General features: G+C 45.6%; 1 protein-coding gene across 1 annotated transcript in view; it reads left to right on the forward strand.

The window, feature by feature from the left end:
- Nucleotides 1-58: 58 nt before the first annotated feature.
- LOC119453319 (proline-rich protein 36) overlaps nucleotides 59-12,310 on the forward strand; it is a 71,221-nt gene continuing 58,969 nt past the window's right edge. Inside the window, exon 1 of the mRNA XM_037715358.2 lies at nucleotides 59-746. The gene's annotated coding sequence lies outside the window, so the exon portion shown is untranslated. The remainder of the gene's footprint in view (nucleotides 747-12,310) is intronic.

Consider the following 12,310-nt stretch of genomic DNA (forward strand, 5'->3'; position numbering starts at 1 on the left):
CTGGTCGGCGGATAGGAGGAGGAGAGAAGGTGGTAAGAAGTCAAACCACCACCGCAGCAGCGGCGGAGCGGAGCGGATCGCGAAGCGAGAGCAAAACGTAGCTTTCCCTCCGGAGAGAGTGGGTTTGTAGCGCTGGCCGTGGTGGTTTGACGGTAAGTGGCGGCGGATCGCCGTCGAACGTCTTCGTCGCCGACGTTCGCGCCGGATCTGTCTGCTCCCGTTTCGCGCGCGCCGGCGAAGCGACAAGTTCGAGAGGAGCCAGCGGCGGGCATCTCCAGGCCTCTTCGCAGGATCGTCAGCAGGGACGTCCTCAGGATGATGATGATGATGATGCGGACGCTATAGCGACGAATGCAGGAGTGAGGGGAGTGCACCGTTGTGCGTGAGACGGAACTGCGAGACTGCGCATTTCGAGTTGTTCTTTCTACTGCGAGTTTTATACGGGCGAGTGGTATATCATCTGCGCCCAAGTGCCCCGGCGGGGATCTACGTCTTGCGGTGAAGACGGCAGTGACCGCCCTCCGACAGTCCTGGATTCTACGGACGTCGTCGAAAGGTGTACGAGAAAAGAGAGAGATAAAAAAAAAAAGTCCAGCTGCTCATTAAGTGAGGTGTGGGTCGAAGTTTGGAATCCGTGATATTGGAGTACTTTCTGCGACTTCCGTAACCTTTACCCGCAAAAGACCTTGCATATCAACGAGGGCTTGCTCTCCTGCTTCTGACTGTTGGCTGGCCTGCAAATTAAGGTGAGTGCTTCACACCTTGTCAAGGTAATGCAGAAGGACAGACTTACCTTATGTACTCACGTACCTATTTTATTCCTATTGTTTCCTTTGCTCTTAGAGCACAAAACTTAGCCATTCAGGCCAAAGCATTGCCCAGTCCCGCTGAAAAGCATCATTGCTTTAGCGGGTTCACGAAATATTTTATTTGTATATTTTATGTTCTAATCAAGAAAGAAAGACATACATTTTGTCAGCTACGTTGAACACATATGAATAACAGCCGGTAATAACTAGATTAACATCAAAAAAGATGCTCGGAATTAGGTTCTTGATCTTGAAGAATACCACCACGAAAAAAGTACTACGGTGAAAATGTCATAAGGAGTTCTCGTAACGTTACGTCAAGTTAATTGTCCGACCTCAACCCCAAGTGCTAAGCCTGGTCTCCTGTTTCTTACGCTTCTAGAAACGCATTTGTACAGTCTATAGATAGTCTGTAAAAAATTATGTTCTTTCATCTAGGCTTGTCCCTTTGTGAATAAATGTAGATTGACTGCTGTAGACTTCCGAACAGTTGTTATTAGACAATCTATAGGCAATGGTCCACAAAGAGTGTAAGGTCATAAGTCCACAAGCTGTTCGTAAGCCGTTTATAGACGCTTGCAGGAAGGTCCACTGACTTCCTACTGTTCCTCTAAACAAGATTTGTATGGGTAGAACTGTCAGTTTTCATCTACTACTAGTACCGCATTCAGCACTGCCGAACTGGATATGTAGGCAAGCCCCGGTCCTTGTGCAGATCGCGGTAACTTGAGGTCTACAGACCACAAAACATGAAAGGCCATGAAATCGCCGGCTCTCTGTGAATACTTAAAGTGAATTAGACGCACAGGTGTCCTAACGTTGGTTTTTCTTCCTTTGATGCTTCCATGTACCGTGTACCTTCGATATACCAACTATCCCAGCAACAAGTCGTGCTAATGTCTCTGAAGAGTCTATCAATTCAATACTGGACCGTCTATAGACATCCTGTAGACCTTCTAAACAGTTTCAACGTACCTAGCACTGTTACTATATCATTCTTTGTATGACTACATGGTCTAGAAACAAGTCATAAAGTGAAAGGCCGTAAGATCACAGGCTGCCTTCAAATAGTCTATCAATTCTACTACAGAGCCTGAACAGACTTCCTGTAGATTCTCGACACAAGTTATTTAAGCACATAAAGCGTTGTCGCTATCATTCCACAGAAATCACTTCGCAGAGCGACATGGCCCACAACGGCCCACAAATTGTCAAAGGTTATTAGTCCCAAAACTGTCCCTAAATAGTCCTTTGGTTCTATAGGAAGATGTCTACTGACTTCCGGTGGACTGTCTAAGCAGTTAATTTAGGTACAGCGCTCTCACCGTAATTTCTCGTAGAGCGACCTGCTCCATAGACAATAGCCCACAAAAAGTGAAAGGGCATCAGTACCCAGACAGACTGTAATAGTACATCGAATCTCCAACAGCGCTTCTACAGACTCCCTATAGACTGTCTAACCAGCTAATTTAGGTACAGCGATCTCCCTATAACTTATTGTAGAAATGCATGGTCCATAGACAATAGCCCACAGAAAGCGAAATGGCATATGCACAGAGGCTGTCTCTAATTACTATACCGATTCCACAACAGGGCTTCCACAGACTTCCCGTAGACAGCCGATGCAATTTATATAGGCACAGCGGCGGTCACTATATCGTTCGTCGCGGAGGCGGCACGGTATAAGACACACGCATAGACAAGCCCCAGATCTTGTACTGATCGCGTTTGCAACAGGAGGATCACATATGGACTTCGCGTTGCCGAAGGAATACGTACGACCATACTATACGCGTTCCTACTTGTGGCGTCATACTTGCTCTCTGCACTGCATGCATGCGACAGCAATACACCTTGAAAAAAAGACATTCCGGTTTATCTCCTGCCAGACAGATTTAGGCCTAAAGCGTTTTATTTTCGTCCCACGTCTTCGCCGACGTGTCTCGCCCAGGGGAAGGTCACAGAGGCACGACACCGCCATCTCTGCTTTGCTCTCGGTTCCGTATAGCATATATACGCGACCGCTCGCATATGGGGCTCTCTTTTTTTTTATAATAGAGCTCGGCGAGAGATGTTTTCAAGGCACGCGCAGCAGAGCCGTTGCATGCACTAGAGAGATATCGAGCCGAGATAAAGAAGGGCGCCCGGAGGGAGAAGATCTCCTTGGTTGGACTACGGGCGTTCCCTATATCTCCGTGGAGGCCAGAGTACTGTGGGCTGTACGCTCGTATAATCTCCTCCCGCTTTGGTGTTCCAGCTAATGAGTGGAAAGCTTTTTGCGAATATGTTCCACTTACACAGTCGGTGACAACCTAAGAATTAGAAGTTTCTGTATGTACACAGAGATCGCAGGGAGAGGCCATCGTTCTGCAGTGGACTATGAGGATGATGTAGGTACACACTGTCCAACTGAAACAAAATTTTCATAGACGAGCAGGTCAATATATTCCATCAACGTATTTACCCGACGTCAAACGGCTTCGCACGTTTGAAACGGCTTTCTCCGTACAGATCGGTCGTTGTGTCACTGGTTTCACGATTAAACCTGAAAGTCTAGCCACATTTTATAGGGGGATCCCGATGTCACTGTTCAGCCAGAGGTAACAGTTTAGCCTGAAACAACTACCTTTTATTTTCCAATAAGCCTGGCATTTACATTAGCCGACCAAAGCCATTAAGCTGCGGGCGTACTCCTGCTGGTTCAGTTCTCTTTCAGAGGTGAAGAGCAGGTCCACTACGTTATTTCGGGTGCAGCTTCTTTCTAATTCTTAGGTTGTCATCGACGATAGTTGTCTAAATGGAACTGCGTTCCGCGTATATAGATTGCGAAATATACGGAACGGCGCGTTTCGTGTAATTTGTGTAACTGGTCTTGCAGTGAAATGGCTACTGACACCCGGAAGCGTTCCCCACATACCTGTGCGTATTATCCGGAATGTTGTGTCACACGCACCTCGGTTAAAACCGTGTTAAAAGTGCATGTGGGACAATCGGAATGCCGTTCCACATATGCTTCGATTTCATGTGAAACGCTGTTCCATTTAGGTAAGTGGGAAATGTTCACAATAATGTTACACTTATAGCCGGAACCTGAGTAGAGCTAGATTAAGTAGATTAAGAGTGCTGCAAAGGTTAGAGTGGGGAGGAGTAAAAGAAAGGGTAAAAGCGAGAGGGATGAGGGGGAGAGGTTTGCCTCGCACACAGAGTGCGCATGATCTCTGCATCTGAGTCACGATTTCCTTTGCTTCCGAGTCCCGTGCATATCCGGTATAGTGTTATTTTAATGGAGTTTGCGTCTGCTCTCTGAATAAATTGGCGCCGCGTAGTCTGCATCGTCAATGCCGTTGAGTACATGGAAGAAAGAAAAAAATTGACAGTCACTTAAGTATCATTACGTGATTCGAATGCGAAAGCATGAGGACTTGTCTAAGTTATCACCTTAAATTAAAATTCCACCTTAATCCACCTTAATCAACTTTAATCCACGTTAATCCACCTTAATTCAATTTTGGGGGTAGGCCATGTCGTTTTTTTCTTTCTTTTTTTTAAGTGTGGGCGACGGCGTCCATCCGATGCCGTGGCTGTTGACCGTGGAACTTAGCAGTGCGAGCCGCAGCGGGCCCAGCGCCGGGAACGTGACGTCATCAGTTAATCACGTGGGTTTTGATACCATCGGATGTTAACGCCGGACGCCGGATTTCCCGCTTCATGAGGCAATAATGCTTTCGCATTTATAAAAAAAAGAAAAGAAAGAAAGAAAACAGTGGGAGCAGTGGCGCACCGACGGGGGGGGGGGGGGGGATTCGGGGGTTGGAACCCCCCCCTGAGGCCGACTTAACCCCCCCTTTTGTTTAACCCCTTTTCTATCCTTACGCATTTTAGTACTGCAACTAAGGTGTAAGACGCGCAATCGTCTGCACACTCGCAAAAAGCGCATTTTTTTGAGAATTTCCCATGCAGAAATCGAAATTAGTGCTGTTTAGATGGTATTGGCAAACTGTCAACCCCCCCCCCCCCCCCCCCTGGCAGAGATCCTGGGTGCGATACTGAGTGGGAGGTAGTCGAGTCATGTGATGGTGACTATTGACCCTTTTCGCGGAGCAGTTTGTTTTGGAGAAACGAGATGGCGCTCACGGCGGCGCGCCATAGCTCTCCTCAGTGACTGCGCACGAATACGAAACCATTACCGCTTCTACCTTGCTTTTGTGCGATCAGCTGTCGGAAATGCAACTGAGTTTTCGCTAACACACTGTGCTCCAATCATGCTAGATTGAATCATGTGGATTGAAAACGTGTGCAATAGTTGGCTGCAAAAATAGTGACTGGCATGTTAAGGAATAGAATGAATCTGCGTGGCCAAGTTCGCGGACCGCTGCTACAACTGTCCGAACGTGTTACCGGCACTTCGTGATGTACGTACGGCTTTCCTCGAGGATACAGAAATTTGCTCATCCGCTAGCCTTGTATTGCTAGCCTTCAAAAAAAGGGCCTCATCTCCAGAACGTCGGCAAGAGTGAGTACCACTCGTTAAACAATGACAAAGGGAGTAGCGCCGCTTCCTGTTATAGTAAGTTTCGGGCACGTTATCTATATATACACATATGTCCCAAATGGCAGGAAAACTTACGCCCACTCTATCGCCGACGCATCAAGAATAAGTGAATGGGCGCACACTTGAATATATATGCGCACTGTATACGCACATTAAATGACGGACTACACCTATGGCGCACGAATGGTCGAAGCTGAATGTTTCGTGACGGTCCACAAGAGTATGCGAGTTACTAGCTGTAATATATTTGCTACAAGGTACTCAATGTACAAAACAGCTATGTTTCAAGCCTTGCGCGCAGCAAGAACAAATCTATCGGAACTGAGCACACCCGCGATCGAGCGATTAGGCAGAAAATAAGCAGACAGTGGCCGCACCGAGTAACTTCACTGAGTTAGAAACTGACCAGCCACTGCTTCAAAATATTTGCCGAATAAAGAACAAAGAGCAAAATACACTTATCCTGACTGAATTCATAATCGGAAAGCTTGGACAGCTTAGAATACATATTTAGCCCCGCTTTTAGAACAAGCACCATATACGCTGCTTGCGCCGTTTGGACATAGCTTAATCAGCTCCGAAATCGCTTTTGCATGTTCTCTGAAGCTGTGATCAAAGCATCGTGTCGTCCACGTAGTCACCGTCCACGATATCTCCGAAAACAGAGGTTTTCTAAGCCGCGCCGGCGTCATACACTTCCATTGTAAACAAGGAGGCAACGGAGGCAGTCGAGGCAAGCAATGGACGCGTCACCACGTGATTAAACATGGCAGCACCCACGGGATCGCCGCGAAAGCGGTCAATACATATGCACGATGTCGTTAGTGCGTCCGCCTGGGCTCGACTTCACAGTCGTCTCGCTTTGTGATTGGGCAAGTTTGTGAACTGTGCTATACAAGTCGATTCGGCGCTGTGGCCTCCACAAGGAGCGCGCTGCTCTTGTTACAGTATGGTTCACAGCTAAAGGAAACACCTTGATAGATGCCAGCAACGAATACGATATTGTACAGATGAGACGAGAAAGAGTTCGCAAAGGCCTTTTTTATCAATTGAAGTCTACCGGGCGCATCATAGCAGGCACCGATTTTCTTTTCACAATTGGAAAGGCTCCTTGATTTATGCAATATCGAATGCTTTATGAATTGGTCTTCTATTTAAGAGTCGACCGCACAGTACATTATCGTCCACTCTCGGGGCCGCTCGGAGCAACTTAGTTCTAACATCCACTGTAGAATTGTGAAGCAGTATGATATACATAAGTAGTCGTGAGGGATTTTTCAGCGCGTGCGTAAAAGAATGATGGTACACCGTTAATTAGATGCGAGCACGCCGTCGTGCATGAAATTAGCTGCCACACGCGCTATAGCTCGATACCCGGTGCTCCTGCACCATGGCTGTGCATACTGCGTAAGAATAATTTGAAGCGGCGACTGGATTACTAAGTATAATTTTTTTTGCGAAGCTATTGGTTATAACGATGGACATTTGTTGCCGGGTTTTGAATACCTTTTTTCAAATCTGTGGTTGCATTTATTTGGCAGGAAAACGCTGTTTATTATTAGCGAAGAAAGTGATCGAAAGCCCGGATACCTTTTTTTTAAGGCGGAAGTGGCTCATGGGTAGAAAAATCCGTTGTCCGACGTTATCGAAAAATTGACCGTCCGGCGTTATGGCAACAAAATTCAATGGCACCAAAATTGACGAGTCGAAACCACGACCTTTGGTGTTAATTAAGGCGATGTTAACTAAGGCATATTTAATTAGTATGGATTTAACTAAGGCTAACTTCAAAAGTAAGGTAATTAAAAAACAAATACATTTTCTTTTCTTTTTTTTCAAATTTCGCGCGCAAAATCTCCAGCACCGAATACTTTTCAGCGAGATGAGGCGGATACCGCTGTATTTCCCCGTTTTTCTGGCCATTTTTGTTTCAGGACTACTTCCTGGAAGTCCGCGAGTTATTTAATATTTATCTACTGATCAATATATAACTATATACGTAGTTCCGAGTCGACAGCGTCGAAATCTGTGACGTCACGGTGGGGCAGTTCGTGCGGGAATGTTAACGTGGTGGTGCCACCTGTTTGGCTTTCTGCGTCTTTTTTTTTTTTTTTTTTTGAAAGTGTGACGTGTGCAAATTCATATAACTTTAACTTCATTTTTCTGTTTGAGTATCCCGTGAAGTAAAGTCGAATATTCCAACATCCAGAATATCGCATTCAATGATCGAATACTCATCGAAATACCATTGGTCTCGTGTTCGAAGATTCGAATGTTTGCACACCCCTACAAGATGTAGCTGCATTAGAGCAAAATAAGAAAAAAAGAAAGTTGGAGAATGCATCGTACAGAGTTCGCCAGGTTGATCCTGAATCAACCCGCCAAGATTAACGTTACAGGGTCGAAGGTATGAATTGAGGGGCTATTGATCTGCCACAAATGTGAAAACCTAAGTTTCAATCACGACTAATCGTATAATTATTAGGCTTGTGTACTTAAACTCAAGCACAAATCAAAATTAAAAAGAGATCTTAGCTGGCTTGCAAGTACCACCCAGAGAGGCACTAGGCCTGCCCGCCTCAAAGGCAAAAGAGAAGTATACAGAAACTTGAAACCTTTTGAAAATGTCAACGCCTCAGTCAACGTTTTTATATTAGGTTAGGTTAGGTTAAGTTAGGTTAGGTTAGGTTAGGGATCTAAAAACGTTGGCCTCAGCGGAAGAAATCTCACACGAATTCTTCCGAACACATCAGCATCAACTTCAGCGCATGAAGGGTTGCACAAATATCTTCCTTTGCACTGTTCCTTCTTGCACAAAGTTCCTGCAGTACCTCGTTCGTTCCATGGGCGTTCCTCATTTAGCGCCAATCTTTCTGACTACCCGCGCGATATCCTGTACCGTTTCGAGGTATACCACAAGCGGATGCTCGCGATATACGCTATATACCCCAGCCAGTACATCTCTCCAATCTCGATCCCCTTCCTGATGCAAGCGCTCGAAATGGAATAAACATGTCGCTCGGCTACATCGAATAGCAATCGACGGAGTATAGTACGCCATTTGCATTCCGCGGAGCAAACCACGCTTGCAAGGGGTTCGCGCGGGGCGGTTTCCTTGCACGCGCAGCCCGAGAATACAGATCACTCAGATGACTATTCGTTTCGATCCAAAGAGCCGGCGACAAGAAAAAGAAGAAAAGAAACCTTTCGAAAAAAGAAATTTCTTTTTCGTGCGTCATGACTAATAGTGTCGCTCGTCTCGGAAGATATGTTATAAATAAGCGATGATCTCGCGGCCACCTTGGGGCAGCAACTGGTGGGCCATTGAAAGCCGATGCATCACTCGCAGCCATAGCACCCACCGTCCGCTGACAAAGAATGTAAGAGTTTAGTGTCCAATAGAAAGCATCGGTGTTATAAGTATTTACGATTTACGCCGGCATGTTAGAAAATGTTTGCTCAGTCGTATGGCGCATGTCGTCAAACTGGTGTCAATCTGGAAATGCATTCCAAGTGGATACGCCTTGCAAACTCACCGGCTACAATTCGTAAATTACAGTATGTGTGCCGTCAAGTAATTAATCGGGGAATTTAATGAGTGATATTTTAAGTTAGTTGAATATATACATTTCGATTTCTCGTGCAAACATAATGTCAACCTCACTGCATAATCCAGCTGAAGAACTAGAATTAGGTTATCTGCAACAGGTGATCTTTCAAAAATTCCGGAAAACTTCAAAAATATTATCACCCCGTATAGTGTGAGGGGACCGCGACTATAGCTGTGATCGTATGCCTGTGCCCTCTGACCCTCCGTCTTTTCGTGAGACCAGTAAAAGTGGCGTATAGCACGTCTGTTCTGACCGCTTGAAACGCTTACAAAGCCGTTCTTGTAGCACGACGCATCTCTCTCGAAGCTGACCACTGACGGAAAATTGACGCGAAATTCATTTCTCGCTCTAATTTACTTAAAATAGGTTTTGGTACTGCGACAAGCATTCTTTCCAGCCCAATTAATCGCACCAGACGGTCGACACCGGAAAACGGAATCGGCACCGCCTGCGTCCCGATAAACGAATCCTTCAAACTTAAGGACAGAGAGAGACAGCCATGGGTTTACACGTTTATTCATTCGCAAGATACCACGCGGTCACACTGGAGGAAGCAGGCGAGGTTCTTTCTTCAGAAAACGACTAGACAGAAAGAAAAAGAATCTAACTCGACAACGCGCGAATACAACAAGAAAATTCGACGCGGAAACACGCCATATTCAATGACCACCGCGAGAACGTGTTGTCGGCAGTTCCGCTAGCCTTCACTACATATATAAATGAAGCCTGCATAGTTTGCGAGTCGCTGTCGCGTGCCGCCAGGCAAATAAGCGCAAAGGTCGTGGGGAAGAAAAGAAAAAGCCAAATGCGCCGCCGTGCACTTTGCTATCATTCTATTTTTTTATATATAAATATACCTCCACACACACACGCACACGCAACCAAGCTAGCCAGCGGACTCGGTGACTGTCCCGTATGGCCTCGCACAAAGTAACATCACACGTTGAATGTCATTAGCTGCGATACACATCTCGTACGCACGCACGCAACCCCTCTCCCTCGCCGAGGGGGCGAGGAGGAGCTGACGGCTGCAGAGAATTCACGACGTCCTTCCCGAGTGCCAGCGACCTCATCACTACTGTGTGGCGACGCCTTTGTACCGCTTCGGGGCACCGACGTGCGAAAATAAGGATCGCTGTCACTATACGTCTCGTTTTTTTGATCGTTCGAAAGATTACACTCTGGAATGCTGTGTCGTTTCTGTGACACACGCGAGTCCACCACTGGTTTTACTAAGTTCGTCGCTTAATTGAATGCATATTTCATTTTTTTTTTCATTTTTTGGCTTGCAAGAGCCAGGAACCGAACTCACGAAGCTTTTTAGTTCGTAAGTGTTCTTCGTCGTTGGCCGGACACAATTCTCTAATACGATGTCCAGAATCAGGGTTGGCTGAAATGTTTTCTTACGAACAATCCTATAGCGTAAGATGCGTTCTTTTTAACGTTAACAGAATTTTCTTAATTGCCAGTGGCAGATAAATAGCACGATTCTAATACTGAAGGCAGATTGCGCGAAGGGACGGACATTACTTGCGCGAGAAATCGAAATGCATAATCGACTGACTGCCGAAATTTTGCTAATCAAAAATTTAACTAATTCATTTAGGGCGCATATTGCAGTTCGTGAATCAAAACCAGTGATTTCACAAGGCACATCCACTTGGAAGAAATTTTGAAACAAGAACCAGTTTTGAGAAACAAAGAAAGAAAGAAAAACGGGACCGCCAATGCATTTCGTCGCACATTTGAGAACGCATATCTGTATTGCTATTCACTGCAGGCTTAGAAAAAGTAGTCAAGCTATTAGACTGGCAAGGCTTAGGAGTAAGGATCAACGGCGAATATCTGAGCAATCTTCGGTTTGCAGAAGACATTGTCCTATTCAGCAACAATAGAGACGAATTACAACAAATGATTGAGGACCTTAACCGAGAAAGTGTAAGAGCGGGGTTGAAGATTAATATGCAGAAGACAAAGATAATGTTCAATAGCCTGACAAGAGAACAAGAACTCAGGATAGCCAGTCAGCCTCTAGAGTCTGTAGAGGAGTACGTTTATCTAGGTCAATTACTCACAGGGGACCCTGATCATGAGACAGAAATTTACAGAATAAAATTATGTTGGAGTGTATACGGCAGGCATCCTGACTGGGAGATTACCACTGTCGCTGAAAAGAAAAGTGTACAATCATTGCAATTTACCGGTGCTAACATATGGGGCAGAAACTTTGAGGTTAACAAAGAAGGAGTTAACAAAGGACCGCAGAAAGAGCGATAGAATGAAAAATGCAAGGCATAACGTTAAGAGACAGGAAGAGAGCGGTATGGATCAGAGAACAAACGCGGATAGCCGATATTCTAGTTGACATTAAAAGGTAAAAATGGAGCTGGGCAGGCCACGTAAAGCGTAGTATGGATAACTGGTGGACCATTAGAGTTACAGAATGGATACCAAGAGAAGGGAAGCCCAATCGAGGACTTCAGAAAACTAGGTGGGATGATGAAGTGAGGAGATTTGCAGGCGCAAGTTGGAATCAGCTAGCGCAAGACAGGGGTAATTGGAGATCGCAGGGAGAGGGATTCGTCCTGCAGTGGGCATAAATATAGGCTGATGATGATTTCGAAACTGGGGTCATCCTAAAAAAAATTAAATTATGGGGTTTTACGTGCCAAAACCAGTACTGATTATGAGGCACGCCGTAGTGGGGGACTCCGGAAATTTGGACCACCTGGGGTTCTTTAACGTGCACCTAAATCTAAGTACACGGGTGGGTCATCCTGAGAATTTATTCCAAGTATATATTCTTTTCGAACTCATCGGCTACAAGTCATGAGGTGCAATATGTGCTTTAAAGTAATATAAGCTAGAAGTTTACTTAGTAAAATTTTGCAAGAGACTCAATTATGCATTTCGACTTGTCATGCAAATAATGTCCACTACTTCGTCTAATTCAGCTTCACGAGTACAGATGTGCATACAGACCTCCTCTCACGGCATTCCTATTGGGCAAGTGTAATTCGCTAGCACGGATTAAGTTACTGTTCCTCTTGAGTGTTCCCTTAATGGTTATTTGTTTTTATGCCCTACATGGGAGAGCGGTAGCATTCCGGACACGTGTCTCAGGTGTTAACTAGACCCGGTCAGAGCTGTCAATCAGGTGCACCTCGACGCCGTACAGGCTATAGTTCCTGCAGTACGGCACGGGAATTCGCTGCTCGCCTGGAATGTTAATCGAGAAGGTGACAGGCGACGTTGAGTTCGATGCAAAGAAACAAAGAACACGAAGATGTCAGTTTTCCGAAACGCGCCAACCTCCAAAAACACAAAGACAGATGAAA

Source organism: Dermacentor silvarum, chromosome 5, assembly GCF_013339745.2.
Source record: "Dermacentor silvarum isolate Dsil-2018 chromosome 5, BIME_Dsil_1.4, whole genome shotgun sequence".
Taxonomy (NCBI): domain Eukaryota; kingdom Metazoa; phylum Arthropoda; class Arachnida; order Ixodida; family Ixodidae; genus Dermacentor; species Dermacentor silvarum.